The sequence below is a fragment of the Grampus griseus genome (genome assembly GCF_964374135.1).
Source record: "Grampus griseus genome assembly, chromosome: 17".
Classification (NCBI taxonomy): domain Eukaryota; kingdom Metazoa; phylum Chordata; class Mammalia; order Artiodactyla; family Delphinidae; genus Grampus; species Grampus griseus.
In genome coordinates, this window is record NC_139011.1 from 65,617,004 (window position 1) to 65,633,111 (window position 16,108).

The 16,108-nt window shown below is 38.4% G+C and overlaps 1 protein-coding gene across 8 annotated transcripts in view; it reads left to right on the plus strand.

Moving 5' to 3' along the window:
- Window positions 1-16,108, plus strand: part of EYA1 (EYA transcriptional coactivator and phosphatase 1) — a 329,500-nt gene that overhangs the window by 109,352 nt on the left and 204,040 nt on the right. The gene's annotated exons all lie outside the window — the stretch shown is intronic.

Sequence of the window (16,108 nt, forward strand, 5' to 3'; positions counted from 1 at the left end):
AGAAAACCCTAATAATTAAAAGTCCAAGCACTGCCATATTAAAAGAGGTTAGATTTGGGAATCAATCTTTCTAATTCATAAAGCAAAATGATAAGTTATTGATCTTTTACATGATGAACATTTTTATTTGGTTTTGAGTAAACCAGATCTCTATTTTGCAGACCTAGTTGTTTAACCCAGTTAGGGGGATGTTGGAGAAGTCAGAAAGCGAGGGGGATTATACCTCACCTGTCCCGAGTTGGTGATTCCCTGCATACCTCATCCTCCCCAGTCCCCTGACTCTTTCTCTCATCTGAACTTCAGTGATATTTCCCTTGGCCAGATTCTTTGGCAAATGCTAGATCTTGTACATCAGATACATCTTGAACATCTACTATCCTGCCATCCAGACGTGGTTCCCATCCTCACTTAGCTCTTACAATTTGAGGATGCTTCACATGTAAATAATTCTACTTTTCTTGTTAATATCTCTATGTGAGAATGAACAGATTGCCATTTAAAGTTCTCTTAGAAGTTACAAAATCACATTATTAAGAGCTATGATTTACATCCTATACTAGGGAAATTACCTGCAGCAGTCAATTTAAGCCATGCCAAAGTTGATTAACTTATAAGTGCATACTCATTATTATTCAACATTATAAAATATGCACCAGAATGGGTGATGTCATATTTCCTTCCGTAGTCTCACTCCCCTAGTCCAAACATCCCAGTAAAAGAAATATGGAGTTGTGTTGTATCAAATTCAGCCTCATGAGGTCTCTATGGTTTTAATCAGGACCTTTTCACCTTTTCTGCCACACCTCCCTTGAGACTTTTGGACATCCAGCCTAGAGCTAGTTTGTCTCAGAACTTCCCTTTTTGGATTCTTTGCCCATCGTTGGCCATGCCTCATAGCAGTGCCGGCCTGTCCATCGATTCCCAGGAATATTATCTTTCTTTCCAACTATTCCAACAAGCATGCTTGTTTAGGTTAGAATACTAAGACATGATCCCAATGATACCAATGCAACAAGTATATTCACCTACACACACATACACACACACACACAGAGTAAAGATTTAATGGAGAATTCACTTTTTAAAGAAGCTATGATCCAAGAATATCCAAATCTGGAAAGTTAGGTAATTATAGATATTAAGGTGCTTAGATGAGGGGCATTTCCCACTAATCAGTTGTACACAGAAGGCTTTTCCCACTGCATGTGTGTTGTGGGAGAGATGTTTAATCACATTTCAGAATATGTAAGAATTAAACACCATGTAAAAATTTCATAGGCTTATTGAAAAATAAGGATGACTTGTTTTTTAGATTAGTAAATTCATTAGCATTATCTTATTTTTACAAATGATATTTTACTGTTTCAAAAGTGTCTTGTTTGCTTTCTCAACCTCTCCCAATTCAAGAATTTGTTAAAGTGTACATTTTTTCTGGAAACAATGAAGAAAATGACTCAGGAAGCTCTTTTTTCCTCTCTGAAGTTCTATGGGGAATTTTCTTTAGGAGTTTTGGTGACAGGTCCTACCTAGAGGCCTGATCAGGGCTCCCAGTCTAGGGCCTGGGAAGGCAAGTGTAACCTGGCAGGCCATAGGAAACCATCCATCAGGCCAGGGTGAGGACAGACACCTGGAATGCCACAAAAGACTTCTCACCTTATACAAATTAAAGTGAAACCCTTAGCAGGCAGAAAGTTCAAGGGGAACTAGAATTGATCACATAGAGCAAGAAAACAACGTACAGACTGCAAACACACCTCTCTAGCTGTGCAGATAAGATGACATTCACCAGTTCTGCCATCTTACTGTGATCAACATTCCCAGTCAGAATACTTATGTTGTCTAATAAATTTGTATTTGAATGAGCTTCCCATTTTATTTTATTTCTTTAACATCTTTATTGGAGTATAATTGCTTTACAATGGTGTGTTAGTTTCTGCTGTATAACAAAGTGAATCAGCTATACATATACACATATCCCCATATCTCCTCCCTCTTGCGTCTCCCTCCCACTCTCCCTATCCCACCCCTCTAGGTGGTCACAAAGCACCAAGCTGATCTCCCTGTGCTATGTGGCTGCTTCCCACTAGCTATCTGTTTTACATTTGGTAGTGTATATATGTCCATGCCACTCTCTCACTTCGTCCCAGCTTACCCTTCCCCCTCCCCGTGTCCTCAAGTCCATTCTCGACATCTGTGTCTTTATTCCTGTCCTTCCCCTAGGTTCATCAGAACCATTTTTTTTAAGATTCCATATATATGTGTTAGCATACGGTATTTGTTTTTCTCTTTCTGACTTATTTCACTCTGTATGACAGACTCTGGGTCCATCCACCTCACGACAATTTCGTTTCTTTTTATGGCTGAGTAATATTCCATTGTATATATGTGCCACATCTTCTTTATCCATTCATCTGTTGGGTGAGCCTTGGATTTGGGGAAACTTACATCTTCATGCATGATGTCTGTTCATGGATGTAAAAGTCCCAGATTCTTCTTAGCAAAGCATTTTAGGACATTTTAAGTGCAATCAGAGTGTTGGTTCTAAAAGTTTAGTTTTAGAACCAACAATCATACTTATTTTCTTATATATTTTATAAATCAACATTACCATCTGAATCACTGAATTTTGACTTGTGAGGACCTAAGTATATTGTAGGACTGAATGTATTAATTAAAGATCATGGATCTGACTATAACTGTTGTAGAAAATCTGATTGCGTATGTGATTCTCAAGATGTATATTTTTTTGGCAACATTCTATTATTGAAAAATCTTTGGTCCTGGAATTGGTGGTGCTCAGGAAGTAGTGGGTATCTTTTAGGTCCTTCCATCAAACTTTTTGTTTTATATTTGAAAATAGCAAGAAGATTGCAACTTCCATAAAGAATAGACCGTTTTTCTAAACATATAAGGCTGTTTCTTAACATCAATCTAAGCTAACAACAACAACAACAAAAAATAGAAGCATTAGCAAAAGATAAGGGAGGAAAATAAAAATAGTTCACCTAGCTAGAAAGTGATCCTAACCTGCTACCCAAGACCTGTATCTACTCAGCTCTTTTCAAGTTTTGCTTATATAGTTTCTGGAAAAACTTGTATGCAGTAGAGTTATTTGGGGAGGTGTGCCTTCAAATCAAGAGTTTTTTATATTTTGCTGTTAACTATTTTATTTAAAAAAAAGTTGATATACAGGGGCAAATATCAAAATGATTTCATTAGACATTTTCAAATAGAAGTATTGTATACACGAATTATATGAAATGAAGTCACCAAAGGAGACATGTGTTCCATTCCTTACCTTGTCTGTCACATATCACTAATCCTTTATGCAGAGATACAGCCTGCAAGGTGAAGAAAATGGGGGTCACTAAACAAGAAAGTCAAGGGAATCGTATACATTTGTTGAAAATTACTACTATTATTTGGATATCCTAAAGAAATAAAATCATTTATGGATTTCTTTCACAAATTTGAAGAATAAAACAAATAATATCCCATTAGAATGGGATGGATCCGAGAACATAAAGATAAAAACACTCCAAGAACGATCATGAAAGTCGCATTCTAATTAAGGTCATTGAAAAGAGCATGAATCCTACTTATACTGTTGTTGTCAAGGGAAATTATTTCAGATGTTTAAAACAGTAATTTATTGTCACTATTTAAATCCAGTCTTTTTTTTTTAATGGAGAAAGATTGAGATTTATTTCAGATAATATTTTCAATATAATTATAAAATAAGAGAGATTGGTTGGGATTTTTTAGATAAAAATTTTAATATTATTCCTCAATAGTCTAGATCAGGGTTTCTCCACCTCAGCAATATTGACATTTTTGGCCTGTATTGTTTGTCATAGAGGCTATTCCTGTATGTTGTATGATATTTATTTATTTTTAAATTTTATTGGAGTATAGTTGATTTACAATGTTGTGTTATTTTCAGGTGTACAGCAAAATGACTCAGTAATGCATATACATATATTCATTCTTTTTCAGATTCTTTTCTCATATTGGTTATCACAGAATATTGAGTAGAGTTCCCTGTGCTATTACGTCCAGTCTTTAAGAATATTTTTTTCAGCCTGGTTTTGTCCTGTAAGAGATTGAATCTTTGAACTGGTAGCAAAGATACACGCCTCTCCCCAACCACAACAGTATGAAAACATAGTGCCTTTCTGAACAATAGTATTTTATGGCATCTTATAATGAAGGGAAAAATACATTCTTTAAATTAAAAAAAAAACAACAGGATTTAGATCCTGATTTTTGCCATTTATTTTTGTGATTTGATTTTGGATGAGTTTCTGCAGGTCTCTGAGTTTAGAATCTTCAAGTATAAAATGAGACTAATCAGACATGTCTCACAGTGTTGTTTCTAGTAAAGGTAGGTGTCTGTGTACAAGTTCCTTTCCCTGAGAATGCGCTGACAACTAGTTCTGACTGGTTGTCAGAACTAGACAGAACTCTAGTTATGAACAGATTAGGAGTATGTCTGCCTAAGGGACTGTACTTTCTATGCTTGAGAAGCAACAGAAGCAAATATTCCCATTTCCATTACCAAAGACCAGTAATCAACAGAAGAGTTTCTGGAGAGACCGCGGCCCTAGAAAATAAAACCCTTAGTGTCCCCAGAGGAAGAATGGATTAGAAAAGTTGTACTAAAGGACTTCCGTCCTTCCCTAGAAAAACTCACCAGATTATCACTGACTTCTTTGTAAAACAGAACAAAATAAAACTGGGAGGTTTCCTTATCAGAAGCAAAGTAACCACTTTTTTTTCAGAGTCTTTCAAAACAAAGGATATTTACATCATAAGAAACTGACAAATACAGAATACTCATCTTTACATTAAGTGAAACCAGACATTCATATCAAAAAATATCTGAAAGGAGGTATCTGACCATTATAGAAAAATCTCCTTTAAAAATTGATAGTTATGGATAATCACTTCTCTCAACACTATGCAACATACCTAGAATATTGATGCCCCTGCTTTTGAAATCTTAGGGTCAGCCCTGTCCCCCTTCACCCTTTGCACACCCATATTCATGCGGACAACACAAGCCTTTGTTCGTTTTGCAGGTGCAGTGGCAGCAGCTGTTAAGAGCACATTAGTTCAGTGTTTCAGCTACCTTTTTGACATCCCATATGTCTTAATTGAAGGTTAGCAAGCAGGGAGGAAGTTTGGAGGAGGCCAAGTGAAGAGCTGGTTAAAGCCAATTCACTGTATTTGTGTAACCCACGGTTGACCGCTGCCACCATCAAACAATTGTTCACAGAGCTGCATCGTTTATTTCCTCAACCTTTTAGGACTTCCCCATCCACAAATTGCCCCTCCCCACCACGCACACACTCGAGCTTGTAATGATGGATATAAATTTTGAGATACGCTATTATGTCACCATCATTAAAAAATCCTTTTGGCCAATTGGCATAGTAAAAAATAATAACCCCTATACTGGCACTCCAAAAATCTAGAGGTTCAATTTTGTTCTGCTAATAAACAGTTGGATGACCTTGAGCAAGTCACCTTTCTTGGCCTTGAAGTACTGGAACTAGGAGATGTCACAAGTCCTTTCAGCTATAATCCTGTTATAAATTCCTACCCAGGAGAAAGATGCATCAAAGTTTCAATGGGATTCATGGCAACAGCACCAACATTAAGGGGATTGATTGATCACTCTTGGGGATTGAAGTAGCGACCACTGCTCATCAATCTCCTTATCCCTGATGAAAACAAGGAGTTTCCCTGTAAACAAGGTGCCTCTTTTCCAAGACTTGGAGAGCCCCATGACTCAGGTTTCAGGGGATGAGCCATTTGCCCCAGATATAGACGCTGTGCTCTAAGGCCAATGGGTTAGTTCTGTGCTGGGTTTTTGTGTTCTTTTTTCTGGCTGAGAGATTTTTTTATATATATATTTTTATTGACGTATAGTTGATTTACAATGTTGTGTTAGTTTCAGGTGTACAGCAAAGTGATATATATATCTTTTCCCATATAGGTTACTATGAAATATTGAGTATAGTTCCCTGTGCTATACAGTAGGTCCTTGTTATCTATTTTATATATAATAATGTGTCTATGTTACTCCCAAATTCCTAATTTATTCTGTACTGTTTTAAGTGCAAATTTGGACATGGTCACCACATGAAATTACGTTTAACTTAAAATCAAGAGTGTGCTCGGTCTCTACAATGGTACTCGCCATGTTATTGGAAGGGGGGAAAAAAAAACCCTGCCTGGGTCACCTGGCTCAAATTTTGTGGTGTTTGCACCTTTACCTCTCACAAAATGATGCTTTTAAAAATAATATCTGATAGAAGAATGATGCCTTTCACCATTCATATTAACTCATAACTGATCACCTGTAACTGAGATAACTACTTAGACTACAATTTTACTATTCTAGTCTGGCTAAGTGCTTCGGGAGACTTGAAGCACAAAACTCTGCTCACTCAAAAAGCTTGTTAATGGGTCCCTCATGACTCCGCTATCAATTTTTTAGTATCAGATATACATGCTGTATCCATTATTACTTTCACTTAGAGCCAGATCTGACCTGATTGTACAGCAGCTTATGAGATTTTATTTATTTTTCATTTTAGTAATAGATCCAAAGGAGAAATAACAGTGCATGGAAAATGTGTATCTTAATCAAAACTTCCAGTATAATATTATGAATGTAGCTGCTTTGTCCTTTAAAAGAATTGTCATTTTTGCATGTTTTCTACCTTTAACATATCTTAGGTCGTTTAAATGTGCTTTGTAAGCAATGATAAAATGACAAGTTATCATTGATCTGTCCTTTCTTCTATCTCAGAGGGATGCATTAAATAATGCATGCACCCATGTGAATTACGTTCTTCACTATAGCATCCCCAGACCATTAGCCAAATATAGCAACATTAACATCTTTCAACCCTCAGAAACCCTTTGGCTTTCATTTAATTAAATTATCTCATTATGAAAACTCTTATAATGAGATTAAATTTAATTATTTATTAGACACTTATTTGCACTAGGGAACCTATCAATTATGCATGGTTGAGCTAAACATTTTTCAATCCATCACCTTTTCTTTTCAAGGAGGGTGAAATTTATTAAGTACGTTTAGGATACCATACCTAGCAGACCTTAATGTGAATAAGTATCTAGCCCTCTTAAAAACTGCTATAATAAGGATGAAGATGACTATGTGTGAAAAATAGATAAGAGAATTGCTGCCAGATATTCTAGTGTTCTAGACTTCCAGTTTTTGTAAGTGCTCCTAATATAGTTTGTAGCCCATCTTAGAGAACTTTTCTATTATTATGCACCTACCAAACATATCAAATATAGCTGAAATTTTATATATAGGAATAATTATAGAGCTAGTAAAGTATGCATTTAAATCATGAAGTTTTGTAGCAATTCTATATTAAATATGTTAATATTAGTAGTATCTTAAATGCTGATTTAAAAATCTTTTAAAGTTTCAGGATATACAAAAATAGCATGGTATGGTGGACCACCTAGGTAACCATCTTCCACCTTCAACAGTTTTTAACCCAGAGCCAATCTGGTTACAACTGTCACCCTCCACCTGCTCTCCACCCAACTGAAGCAAATCTGAGACAAATCATTTTGACAATCTTTATGAAAAGAAAATTGAGTGTCTCAAAGACAAAATTTTTTTTTACAATGGAGTGAGTTTTTAGTGAATGTTATGATGATAAATGTCAATTCATGGCATGGGTTCTCCTATCAGTTCCCATCAATATGTAATTAATTATTCTTCTGGCTTGATTTGCACTGTCTTAAGATGGTAGGAAGCATATTATTTAAAAATTATAATATATATCATATTGATTACATATAATGTACATATATATATATATATACACATACATATATATTTAATAATGTGGTGGACTATGGCAATAGCTCCCTAATTGGCCTCCCTGCTCTGCCCTTGCCACTCTAAAGTTTGTTTTCCACATAGCAGCCATGGTGATTCTTTTAAAAGGAGACATTATGTCATGACTCTGCTCAAAACCCTCCAATGGTTCTTTTTTAAAATTTATTTTATTGAAGTATAGTTGATTTACCATGTTGTGTTCATTTCTGTTGTACAGCAAAGTGATTCAGTTATACATAGATATATTCTTTTTCATATTATTTTCCATTATGGTTTATCCCAGGATATTGAATATAGTTCCCTGTGATATACAGTAGGACCTTGTTGTTTATTCATTCTATATATAATAGTTTGCCTTTGCTAATCCCAAACTCCCAATCCATCCCTCCTCCACTCCCCTCCCCCTTGGCAACCACAAGTCTGTTCTCTATGTCTGTGCGTCTGTTTCTGTTTTGTAGATAAGTTTATTCGTGTAATATTTTAGATTCCACATATATGTGATATCATATGGTATTTGTCTTTGTCTGACTTACTTCACTTAGTATGATGATCTCTAAGTCCACCCATGTTGCTGCAAATGGCATTCTTTCATTCTTTTTTATGGCTGAGTAATACTCCATTATATATATGTACTACATCTTCTTTATCCATTCATCTGTCGATAGACATTTAGGTTGTCTCCATGTCTTGGCTACTGTAAATAGTACTGCTCTGAACATAGGGGTGTGTGTATATTTTCAAATTGAAGTTTTGCCCAATGGTTCTTTATTTCACTCTGGGTAAAATAAAAGCTACCCAGCATATGCCTACAAAGGTCTACATAGTCCAGTTCCCTAACTAGTTGTCTGGTCTCATTTCTCACCTCTTTCCCCTTTGCTTATTTCGCTCCAGCAGCAATGACCTTGGAGATGCTCAGTTACCTGGAGCGTATTCAGACCTCAAGGCCTTCCCATTGCTCTTCCCCAGCCATCTCCATAGCCTACTTGCTTTAGCTCTCTGCCCATGTTATATCTTATCAAAGAGGTCTTCCCTGACCACCATGTATAAAGTGGCATGTCTCTCCGCACCGTATGGTTCTTTATCCTCATCCTTGCTTTGTTTTTCTTCATAGCACCCATCACCATCTGACATATTTGTTTATTTCTGCCTCTCTTACCAGAAGATGAATTTCATGGGAAGAGGCCTTTTGTCTTTGTATTTCTTTCTTCTGTATCTCCTACGCCTAGAACAATGGCTGGGATATAATAGGGTATTCAATGAATATTTGCCAAATAAATGAAAGAAAAGAATTTGTTCAATTTTCTGAAATAATGTATATGTTTGAATACCCATAATGATGTAGTAGTCCTTTTAGATTGCTGGGGGTGGGGGAGGATGAGATGGAGAGGTAAATTAGGACCCATGTGTGTGACCAGCATTAGAAGTCAAATTTAAGGCTTTTAGGTGTTATCCTGCAGGTGCTTAATGGGGTCAAGGCAAAAGAAATAGGTTCAGGTGTGACGGGAATAGGGGTGAGGTGGGGAAACTGAAGAGCTCATGACCCATCAAGAGAGAGAAGCAGAAACAATTTATATGAGACTCTGAGCTCAGGGTTGATTCAACTTCTAATTTTTTAAAAGAGAATCTGAAAAAGTGAAATTTTATATGAAATTCCCCACTTTTAAAAATGCTGTGTGAACTACGGCAATCATATTCAGTGATGACATTCTGCAACTACAGCACTAAGCGTTGGGGATCAAAATAGCTTTTTCGACGGGAAATAGAAAGTCCTCCGGGAAGTGGCTCAGGTATCGTTGTGAAGAGTGGCCTCACCTGGGGAGAGCCAAGAGGCAGAGAATCTGGCTAAAGCCTGCCATTGTGGATGAGGCAAGAATGATGCAGGTACGCATGAAGGCAGTATCAGAAGAGGTAGGAGTGACAAGACTTTATGAGTGATTGGATGAGGTAAAGGGAGGCATTCAGGATTACTTTCAGTTTTCTAGCTTAGGAGAGCAGCCGTGTTTGGCTTGAAGGCTTATTGAGCTCTGGGAATGATGATGGTGATTGGAAGAGAATGTGATTTGAGTTATCTCCAGATATCAAGATCGATATATCTTTTAGGCAGTCAAAACTAGGGGCCAAGGGACATAGGAGATAGAGTGAATGAAGCAGGGTTTCTCAGTCTAGGCATTATTAACCTTTGAGATGGATAAGTCTTTGTTGTAGAGGACTGTCTGGTACCTTGTAGAATGATTAGCAACATCCCTGGTGTCTTCCCTCTAGAAGCCAATAGTACTTCCCAGTCGTGACAACCAGAAATGTGTCCAGACATTGACAAATTGCCCTGAGGGGAAAAATTGTCACCGGTTGAGAACCACTGAACTAAAGATATAAAATTATGTCTGTCTGATGTTTTTGAATTTTTATGTGAGTATGAATAACTGGGAATATTTTCAAATACAGATACTGATTCAGTAGGTCTGGAGAACGCCTGAGATCCTGCACTTCTAACAAGATCTTAGATGATGCTGAGGCTGCCAGTCCAAGGACCACACTTTGAGTGCAAGGTTTTGTTTTGTTTTGTTTTTATTGGAGTATAATTGCTTTACAATGTTGTGTTAGTTTCTTCTATACAGTGAAGTGAATCCGCTATATGTATACATATATCCCCTCCCATTTGGACCTCCCTCCTGCATCCCATCCCACCCATCTAGGTCATCACAGAGCACCTAGCTGAGCTGAAATCTTCAGAACGTATGAGGACTGCTCTGGAAGGCTGTAGAGAGCAGTGGTTTTAACTTTGCAAACGTGGGCTTTAAGGGAGTTATGAATTAGGCTTCCTAACGATGATTTTCTTTCATTTCCTTCCTTTTATTTTAAAAATTGCTGTTTTTCTTTTACATCTCAAATATTTTTATTAGAGGAGCATTGTACTCTCTTACTCTGGATCAGAGTCCTAGCAGAAGACAGAATTCCCCTCAGATAATGCAAAGGAAGTGCATTTAATAAAGGAGCTGTTTACACAGATGTAGGCAAGGTTAAGGAAACCAATAAGGCATCGTGAGGCACCAAGAGACTGGCAGCCATGGGATGTCCAAAGAGCGCTGGCACCATGGAGGAGGGGAGGTTGAGGACGAGCTCTGGTCCTGGAGCGATGCAGCCCCTGGGGGAACCACAGCGCTAAGCAGGAGGGAGAAGGGAAGAAGTACCCCTCCCTCTCTCGCTCTTCTAGCCCTCGGACCATCCTCCTGGTGCTTACTATTGGCCAAGTCCAATTGAAGCCCATCGGATGGGAGCTTGGGTGATATAGTCTGTAGAGATCAGCCTTCTGAGGCGAGAGAGATGGTGGAGAAGAGGAGAGAATGGGTCTGGAGTGAGGAGGAGACATACAAAGAATAACTAATATACACTCCACATAGATATGAAATATGTATACTCAAGCAATGTGTGTTTGTCATTATCCCCATATTTTGATATCAAGTATATTCTCCAATATATGGGGGTTAATAATAGATCCTGCTATTATGATCATAGAAATTTGTCTTGTTTGTAATGACTCTGGCCTTAATAGGAAAATGTTACCAAAAGTGGAACAGAGCTCAGCTGTCTTTGGTTCTACTTTTGTTGCTGAACATACAGCAAGGATCCCCAGTGCTTCCTTGTCCTATTGATGGAAGCATGAAGCCAGTGAAACTAAAGAAGCAGAGTGTGTGTGTGTGTGTGTGTGTGTGTGTGTGTGTGTGTGTGTGTGTACAAAGCAGAATTCTTTGGAGAGAGGAAGGCTCAATTAAAAAATGTTGGGATGACTCCCTAACTATGATTTGTCCCCCAGAGATGCTTGAAACACCATGTAGTGTAGTTAAGAGGGTAGACTCTGAAGTCAGGCAGCCGTGTGTGTTTGAATCCAGGCTTCCCACTCTCTGGTTATGGGAGTGTAGGCTGACCATTAACATCATTTGGTATTGATTTTCTCATCTACAAATGGGAATCTGTAAAATGGGAGATATAGTAGTACTTGTGTCATTGTGAGAATTAATTAAGGTAATACAAGTGAAACACTTAGAGCTATATGTGGCATGTGGAAGGTCCTCAATAATTAGTAGCTTTATTGTTGTCATAAGGTTAATTGCCTTGTTTCCAAATAAAAGGAGTCAAAATTAGTGAGAACTTTAAGTGCTCTGGAAGTGGTGAAAGAAGCAGAGGAAGAAAACCGAAGAGGTTTCTTCATCAATGAATGTCACCTTCTAATGAAACTGATGTTTCTCTGATTCCCTTCAGATTGCAACTGGATAAAACATCTGATGCCCTCAGAGCACCCAGTTTCGCTGGTTTTCTTCTATTATGTGTATACTGATGCCATGAAAAAAGGGCTTCTATTTTATAAGTTTTTGGTTAGAAAAAAATATTGATCTTCTGTGAATCAATGGAGTGTCTGCAATGCTACAGAGCTTGTCAGATTTTGTTGTTTTATTGAAGGGTTTTCCAAATAATCATCTTATATGAGAGTCATGAATTCAATTAGAGCTATAGATTAAATCGCTATCTTTTCCAGAAGTTTAGTTCCGAAATGGGAAAACAATATAAGAGTGTTCTCTGCTTCTTCAGAACACCGGAATACCTGATGTTCACAGGTATTCCAGAGGTCAAGGCTTTAAAGCCCTTAACCATCCAGTGGACATCTCATTTCCTCTGAGTTAATCGGGAAGCCACTCTTAGAATATTTGACCAGAGTTCCAACCCAGCTTGACATACTTTGTATAAAATTTTGCCATATATGATTGAGGTAAATATTTTCTTTCAAGAATCTGAAGGAACTCTTAGAAAACAGTCTAAGAAAACTAGGAGAGGCAATTTCAGGTGGGTTTTCATGTGAAATTTTAGTTGAAAAAGTGTGTCTATGGGCAGAGAAAAGAGTGATAACGCTCTAGCCATTTCTCTGCAGCCAAAATTAGAATGACGGCAAACCTTGTCAAAGGTGGAGTATAAATTGGACACAGAAATGATGGGATAAGAATTCAGTTCAAGGAGTCTTAGAGAATTCTGGTGTTTCTTTCTTTTTTTTTTTTTAAACATCTTTATTGGGGTATAATTGCTTTACAATGGTGTGTTAGTTTCTGCTTTATAACAAAGTGAATCAGTTATACATATACATTTGTTCCCATGTCTCTTCTCTCTTGCATCTCCCTCCCTCCCACCCTCCCTATCCCACCCCTCCAGGCAGTCACAAAGCACCGAGCCGATATCCCTGTGCCATGCGGCTGCTTCCCACTAGCTATCTACCTTACGTTTGTTAGTGTATATATGTCCATGCCTCTCTCTTGCCCTGTCACAGCTCACCCTTCCCCCTCCCCATATCCTCAAGTGCGTTCTCCAGTAGGTCTGTGTCTTTATTCCTGTCTTACCCTAGGTTCTTCATGACATTTTTTTCCTTAAATTCCATATATATGTGTTAGCATACGGTATTTGTCTTTTTCTTTCTGACTTACTTCACTCTGTATGACAGACTCTAGGTCTATCCACCTCATTACAAATAGCTCAATTTCGTCTCTTTTTATGGCTGAGTAATATTCCATTGTATATATGTGCCACATCTTCTTTATCCATTCATCCAATGATGGGCACTTAGGTTGTTTCCATCTCTGGGCTATTGTAAATAGAGCTGCAATGAACATTTTGGTACGTGACTCTTTTTGAATTTTGGTTTTCTCAGGGTATATGCCCAGTAGTGGGATTGCTGGGTCATATGGTAGTTCTATTTGTAGTTTTTTAAGGAACCTCCATACTGTTCTCCATAGTGGCTGAACCAATTCACATTCCCACCAGCAGTGCAAGAGTGTTCCCTTTTTTCCACACCCTCTCCAGCATTTACTGTTTCTAGATTTTTTGCTGATGGCCATTCTGACTGGTGTGAGATGATATCTCATTGTAGTTTTGATTTGCATTTCTCTAATGATTAATGATGTTGAGCATTCTTTCATGTGTTTGTTGGCAGTCTGTATATCTTCTTTGGAGAAATGATAGAAGCCTCCTGTAGTGGACACTGTCGTGTGCCACCCAGACCCCCCTTTAGGAATGAAGACGTATTCCCTAGCCGCTGGGATTGCCACCAGCAGGGCTGCGGGAAGATGCTCATCAGCTGTCAGCTCTCTTTCAGAGCTGCCTTGACTGAAAAGCACAGCCTTGCTGATGGCATACCTTTCCTGGGGCAGCGTGCATCCAAAGACTGTTTAATATGGGAGTATAATGGCCCTGCTTCTAGTCCCAACTCAGGTTACCTCTGAAGGGCCTGCCCCTGGTGTGGCCAAGGCCTTCCTGCAGGCTGCCTTGCAGTCAGTCTCTTTCTCCGCCCATCCTGCTTTTCTCCCTACCCTTCCACAGTGTTGATCCCAACAGCACCCTCTCACAAATTGACCAAGTGCTAATCATCTTAGATTCTACTTTCTAGGAAATCCAACTTGTAACACTTACCTTCAGCCTACAGAGTGACAAAGCAAAATAATTCCTTTCTTGCTGCCTACATTTAGGAGTAAGAATTTTAGCAGTAGTTATTAACTAAATGGAAATTCAAAATTGACTATCTAAAGATGACACAAATGTACTGAATCATGAGCCATACAACAATGGCAGCATTGCTGTCAAGTCTAGCAACATTGGAATGTACTTTTGAACACAATTAGGTTACTTTTTCTTTTGCATATACCATAGATGTTTTTCCTTTCTCATCATCAGAAATGGCTAACTTTTGATTTGTGACATGAAGATTGTTTTATAGTCTGCATATTTCAAGTAAATTTCCAATGCAATAAAATAAATGGCATGCCAAATTTTGTGCATAGGTGTTTATGGGCATTTTGTCCTGGGGAAATGGTTCGTGCCTTTCATTGGATTCCCAAAGGAGATCATGCCCCCAAAAAGGTTAAGAACAATTGGTGTAAGTAAAATGAGAAGCAGAACTAGGATAATGTACTGAGCCTGTGGAAGGCACTCAAATACTTGCTGAATATCCAGGGGTACTGGGAGTTGATCATGCAGGAGTTTGAGCAGTTCCTGTTGGAGAGGTGGGCTTCTGGCCCAGGGTGGCACCTGCAGCGGTCATCACCTCCACCATACAGGTGCTGGAGAACTCCTTAGAAGGGCGTTCCAGAACACACTTGTATTGACATTGTAAAGATAATCGTTTTGCCTTTTTCCTCCTTTTTGATTCTGCTCTACTTCGGAACCTCCAAACAACTACCTTTACAAGTTTTTTCCATTTTGCTCCTTCACTCATTTTGTAGAATTGAACCTTGGCACTTTTACCGATGATGGTGGCTTTGGATGACGATTCTGTTTTCTCAGCCTGACTCTGCTGCTTCACACGAGTCTATCTCAGAGCCTCTAATTCAGTCCTGGAGTCCCCTTCCCTAGCACGGTCCCCAAAAGATATTCCTAACAGGCTTTGTGATCAGGACAGCAGAAATAGAGGAGAATGCAGAGAGAGGTGACCTTGAAATCAAGATGGGGTAGGTAACAGAGTCAAGAAAACAGGGACCACGATAATGACTTGAAAAGATCCCCATGAAGTTGGCCAATTTGGTCATTAGCGATCATACCCAAAGCAGTTTTAAACAGGATGTTGGGGATGGAAACTATGCTTCTTTTTAACGTTTTATTATGGAATATTTCAAGTACAACATGATAAGCCCCCATGTATCCATTACTCACATTTAATATGATCAGCTCATGGCCTTTTTTCATATATACATCCATCCACCACCCCCTGTACTATTTTGAAACAAATTTCATCCATCATATTACGTCATCCCTAAATATTTCAGCATGTATCATTAAATGATAAGATCAGTTAAAAATGTATAATTATCATACTGTCAATACATCTAAAATCAATGAATAATAATTTATTTATGTCATCAAAATTCCAGTTAATGCTAACATATAATTGCCATTTTCCACAATTTGCATGAATGTCATAAATTGCTTTCTAAAAGTTTGTTTGACTCAAAAAACATGCATGGGCTTCCCTGGTGGCGCAGTGGAGAGTCCGCCTGCCGATGCAGGGGACATGGGTTCGTGCCCCGGTCCGGGAAGATCCCACATGTCGCGGAGCGGCTGGCCCGTGAGCTATGGCCGCTGAGCCTGCGCGTCCGGAGCCTGTGCTCCACAACGGGAGATGCCACAACAGTGAGAGGCCCACGTACCGCAAAAACAAAAACAAAACCAAAACATCCATGA